The sequence below is a fragment of the Notothenia rossii genome (assembly GCF_949606895.1).
Source record: "Notothenia rossii genome assembly, chromosome: 4".
NCBI lineage: Eukaryota > Metazoa > Chordata > Actinopteri > Perciformes > Nototheniidae > Notothenia > Notothenia rossii.
The window spans coordinates 46,133,513-46,139,512 of record NC_136902.1 but is presented as its reverse complement, the minus strand read 5'-3'; the positions used below and the strand labels follow the sequence as shown (position 1 = coordinate 46,139,512).

Here is a 6,000-nt window from a genome sequence, read left to right as displayed (position 1 = left end):
CCTGTGGCTTTCTTCTTCTCATACAGAGACAACACACTGTCCTTGTCAGGCAGTTTCAGCTGTACAAGTGACATGGGTGTCAAGAAGCAATCGACGATATACTTTGGCTCTTGGAGAATGGCTTTATGAGCCATTGTTTCGATGGCAGGCTCCATGTTGTTCTTTGCCGGTAGGAAATGGGAACCCATCCTTGTGAAAAGGTCGAGCAAGTCCTCTTCATCACTCTCCTCCATTGTGCCCTGGAGAGCCTTCTCCACAGCTGATCTCTCAACAGGAGAGAGGTAGTTGAGAAACGATGTCATCAGGATGTCTACATCAACGGAGTCGACTCCATGAATGCAGGCTAAAATGAAAGCCTTTGATAGCCTAACTGGCATGACACCATGGTCCAGTAATCCTTTCACCCAGATCCGTCCAACTGCTTGCCATTCAGCCTCACAGAAATCTGGCCTCAGCCTTGGAACTCGCTCTGCTTCCCCTTCACACGTTTCAAGAAATTGCTCCCAGAATGCAGTGTAAACCTCCCTTGACACTCCATTATCATCAATAGCATTTTCATTTACAAAGTCCATCTTTAGAGTCAAATGTATTATGCTACTGTCCATAAATACAGCCACAAGATCTTCAACAACCTTGGTCCTGTGAATTGATGCACGTTGCGTGCTCTCTGGATTTCCTGAGCCTTCAGCTGAGGTTGATGGGGATAGTTGGCTGCTCGAATTTAAAAGCAAATCCTGTAGTAGAAGAACGAATCATACAAACACACACAAAAAGATTGGTCAAGGAATGAAGCAGAGGCCAAAATGTCCTAATTGTTTAAATGTTGAGTATGAATCAAGGTCCATATAATATTGGATTCTATGTTTTTCCCATAATGCAACTCAAAAGCTATTTTTTACAAGACCTTCTTTCCAACTCCACCACACCTCCAGTTTATAACACAGACTTTCTATTTGTTGTCTCCAATTCAATGCCGAGGTAACACTGAAAACTTCAGTATAAAAATCCGCAAAGTTACTTTTTTTATACCTGACCGAGCTCCTCCAGAGCTCTCAGGACAGTATACAAATGTTTTACAGGCCACAGTTATGTGAAATCTTACAAGACCGGTAGTTTAAAGGATGTGTTCAGGGTTTCTTGCAGTGATGCATCTTACCTGTGCTGTTTGCACTGTATCCTCATGTATGGACACATGTGCCGAAGGCAGGCCAAAATCAGAGGACAAGGGGAGTAGTAAATCCTGCATTGGTACTCCATTCATCTCCGCACTCTGAAGGATGAATTAAGTATGTTATTAATTGACAGCAGACACTTTGAAGTCTTAGACGTTATTGCAGACCGTAATTTACAAAAGTATTTCCGTAATAGTCTTCAACATCATCTTCTATTTAAAACCAGAAATACTTGTACGTGTTTATAAAAACTACTGCACAATCACAAGTCAAAAGGACTCTGTTGCTTTCCACTTCTACTGCAGCTTGCTAAATAACACCATTTATTTTAATACAAGTTGTACATGACTTTGCTATACCACTATACACAACAAATGGTAGTTTGATATAGAAATTATCGCAAAAAAAGGAGAATTGTGAAGTTGTGCATGCCACCATGAGTTATGAGCTTATGAGCAAAATTAAAATCTTTGTGGAATTCCACAGGTTTTCATCAGGTCTTGTTTGGTTTGTTGAAATGTGAAAGGTTCTAAAGCAGCATAAACTATTAAATGTTAATCAATATGCTGTGGCAAAATGAAGCTCTAAATATACAAGGGGTGAGCTAACATTTCAGTAAGTACAGTAAGCGTTTCACAGCACTGTAGGTTATTTCATTCGTGTGTCCAAAGAATAATCGGGGAACAGAATACATATGCCATAAAAATAAAAGGACATGGTACATTTTTTTCAAAGTAGGAATGCACATTTGACTTTTTCTATAAATTGAATCGAATTTACTGACTATTGAAATCCAACAAAAAACTACAGTATGTAATTGATTGAATTGAAGTAGCAATACATTTCTCAATCTTTTCTGTGTTTACTGGTTTGGTTTTAATACATATATTTGCATTTCTACCCCCTTACCCAAACACTTTCCTGATCACATTACCTGAGTGACATCCTCATGTGTGACGTCATTCCATTTTATCACAACTATCTCATCACCACCTGCTCCCCAAAGATCATCTTCCGGATCCCATACAAGTGTATCTGCCTCGTCTGTTGGGGTTGAATGGGAGCGATGTGATTGCCTTGGACCTTCTGCTGTCACAGTGTCAGAGGTTGATCTTTGTTTTTTGGATCTTGGTTGTATCTGGAAATGCTACAAAAAAACAACTTTTGTTGTCAGCAGTAATTTGTAATAATGGCAGGGAGAAAAACATGTTTCACAATTAATATCAAATGGTGTGCAAAAAAATACATATGACTACACATTAGCCTATTAAGCATAAAGGTACTGTGCAATAACGTTTAGATATTCTTCAATCTTGCCTCAGAGTCTCTAAGATAAGTGATATGTTTCAAAGCATTACAAATAAAAGTATGAAATAGCAAAAAAATATGCAACAAAAAGAAATGTATGCATCTGACCACACATGTCAACAACAAAGTCCTGGAAAAATTGAAACATACAGAGGTGAAAGTATGTTGGTAACGCCTTGGACAAAAGCGTGTGCTAAATAGCCCTACCATAACTATAGCTATGTAGAAAGTTGCTGACTAACTGTGGTGACTGATGGCACACAATGGAACCTTTCTGTTTTATGAAATCCATGTACATCATTTCTTTATTTAGTTATTACCTGAAGTTTAATCTTCAAGCACTATCTCTTTCCATCTGTCCCTGTCATTAAAGTGACTTTATATGTCCTACTGCCACAAACCTGATCGCTATTGTCGCTGTCAGATGAATATCCATGTTCTGGCAGATCTGTAATCAATTCATCTGCATCAACAGATCCATGTGAGTCTGCTCCCTCAGTGATGGCAACAGATGAATCTACAGATAAGGAATCTTCTCTAACTGTTTCTACCTCAGATGGGGATTGATCTTTTGGGTGGGCTTCTTCTTTTGTGGATATGTAAAATCTAAGCAGCTTCAGTTTAGTTTGTTCATAAAGTCTGCCAACAGTGTCATCTGAAGGGATCTGGTTTCTTTTAAAATCACAGACATCAAAGGTAAAGTCTTCAACTCGCCCTTTTGTTGAGTGGCCATTTGGGAAGAATAGCTTCTTTCCCATTTCCAAAAGCTGAGCAACAGTTGTTATTTTTCCACCGATGCATGTCTTGTTCCCCCGCCATTGCAGGTCCTCACTTGTTGGTATTCCTTATTGTGAAAATGAAGCCATCCAATTTCAATCTTCCTGGTAGTCTTTTCTGCTGCGTTATTTCTTTGTCTTGACATCCCTTCACCTTCTTTTTGAAACACACCTGATGCACCACACAATGCTCCTTTTGTTTTTGATTTACTTTTCCGTGCTCCTATTTTATCTCTTAATGTCTGTAGAAGAGTTTCTTTATCTGTGCTGCGCTTTGTTTGTTGACAGAAGGAGAGGACAGCTACTCGGTCACCATATGAAGTGATATACTTTGCCATTTGTTCATCATTCATGATGGTTAGCACTGCCTTGTCAACCTGCAAAAATAAAATAACTAATACATTACCAACAACCACTAGCTTGCTACCTAGCACCCTAACACTTAACTTGTAAACAAACGGCGCTTATCAAATTCAGAAGTCAGCATTAAACGTTTTACAGAAGGATTTTTTAACTGCCATGCTACCTCCATATTACTTATAAAGTGTTTGACTTTTCCAGGCTCTGTGCTGTTACGGTAACTTATTCCGTGAATTTAATGAATGTTCTATGCACCTTGTCACTTTGCATTTTCATGATGTCCTCTTGTGGGACCTCTCTCGAGCGAAGAAAGCTTTCCAAATCCTCCTCCATGACTCTTTCATCTGTTACAAGCTGCCCCTGCAAACTGAACCGGCCGGAAGTACATTGCGCTAAACGAACATTTTTGCGGGATCTCGCAAAGGGGTTTTGCGAGATCTCGCAAAAGTATTGCGAGAACTCGCAAAAGTATTGCGAGATCTCGCAAAAGTATTGCGAGATCTCGCAAAAGTATTGCGAGATCTCGCAAAGGGGTTTTGCGAGATCTCGCAAAACATTTTTATTTTTTTTTTCTTCTCCATGTCCCCTTGGGGGCTCCGTACTTTCCCACGTGAATCCTATGCAAAGTTTTATAAATCAGGCCCCAGATCTTTAGAGGCAATGAGGTTTAACGTGTGTGATGCACAGCGCTGGTGTGGAGGCAGACACAACTGCAGTCCCTCATCATCAACGGCTTCCCCATCAAGAATGGCACCGACATCCTCAAACCCAGCATTTTCATTGCCATCTTGACTGCCTTTTTCTACCTCCTCCCTCTGTCCGAATTCTCTGAAGGCCTTCACAGAGTTACTGCCATTGTCAGTGACTGTCGCCTGCACTTTTCTTTCAATGTTAAACATTGCATGAATTTGTTGGATCTTCATACCTACGAACCCTACCGATTTGGGCGGTAGTCTACCGCTTTTGATATGTTTCTACCGCCTACCAACCTAGCTGGCTTTCCCTACCGATTTTCAATCTTCCCAAACTATAACAAATAAAAATGACACTCCATAGACACTGGACTCGACTTTTGGAGGACACCGTTTGCAGCGTGTCTGTGATCGCATCATACAAACAGTCTTCTGTGTTTCTGAAAGAGAAACAACGTGCAGACGGGGGGTAACGCTGCCTTTCCTCTGCAGCCCCGGGGCTGATGGGTAATCAATCACTCCCAAATTAAGGGAACGGAGACGAGGCATTTGTTTCCTGCAGGATTCCCACGTTAATATCAGTGTCTCGAAAACACATGTTGGCGACTGAAAGACATCCAATGTTTGGTCTTTTCCTGAAGCATCCTTCACCTACAGTGTCTCAACTGAAAGAGCACCACAAAGACACACAAAATATGATACCATTTTGAGATTTGGGGATATTTATCTCCCATTCTTTCACTTTTTCTGACATTTTAAACACCAAACATGTCGTTAATGTCTCTTTTTAGTGAACTACAGCAATCTGAAAGCACATTATTATTATTATTATTATTATTATTATTATTATTATTATTATCACACTTTATCAGTAGAAAAAGGCAGGAAATTACTTTTTTAATGCAGTATTTTCTGATTTATGGCACAACACAAAGATATTTCGCTCTATGCAAACCTTTGACTCTCATATGTCAACAATATGAAACAAGAATATGAACCTGGCTTTATCCAATGTTCACAAAATAGTTCTACATCCTGACACATCCTTCATCTACACTGTCTCAACTTAAAGAGGACCAGAAACACATTAAAAATATAATAAAATGTGGAGACTTTGGGATATTTATTATCCCATTCTTTTACTTTTGGACATTTTACAGACCAAACATGTCGTTGATGCCACTGTTTACCAAACTATCACTTTTTCTGAAAAATGCATACAATTATGCAATATATGTTACATACATGGTTTATACATGTAATTACTGGGGTTCCATTTCTTCTGATTACCTAATTTGGGCGTGCACACTTGCCACGCAAACCTACCTCTTTTGGATTTGGAAAGGTTGGCATGTATGGATCTTTTCTGCAATGACGTCATATACTCCTGAGACCCAGCCCATTGATTATGTCCTCTGTAGTGGACATTTTGTTATCATGCATATCCTTTTAGTATTTTGAACTGCTCTATCAATCCCTGATGTACTGTACAGAGGACATCTTGGGCTTTCTAACAATGTGTCATTTGTTAGAATTACAGTACATGCTGGGAAATTGCACTTTCTTCTCATTCAAAATGGCAGGAATACCAACATCAACATTTCATACAAGGAGGAGAGGTAAGTCAAATATTGTTAATCTATGGTTTCTTTTACTATGCAAATCATATATCTTCTTGTTTATTAACATGTT

The 6,000-nt window shown here is 39.3% G+C and overlaps 1 long non-coding RNA gene across 2 annotated transcripts; it reads right to left on the bottom strand.

Annotated features, from left to right (window-relative positions):
- Positions 1-658: 658 nt before the first annotated feature.
- LOC307038108 lies at positions 659-3,252 on the bottom strand. 2 transcript variants are annotated; one of them, XR_013807888.1, is made up of 4 exons: positions 2,882-3,252; positions 2,107-2,319; positions 1,157-1,270; positions 659-734 (listed from the first exon to the last, which is right to left on the bottom strand). It is a non-coding gene; the product is annotated as an uncharacterized lncRNA (long non-coding RNA). The 2 variants fall into 2 exon arrangements; XR_013807889.1 differs by lacking the exon at positions 2,882-3,252 and having other exon boundaries at positions 2,107-2,460.
- Between the last annotated feature and the right edge of the window lie 2,748 nt (positions 3,253-6,000).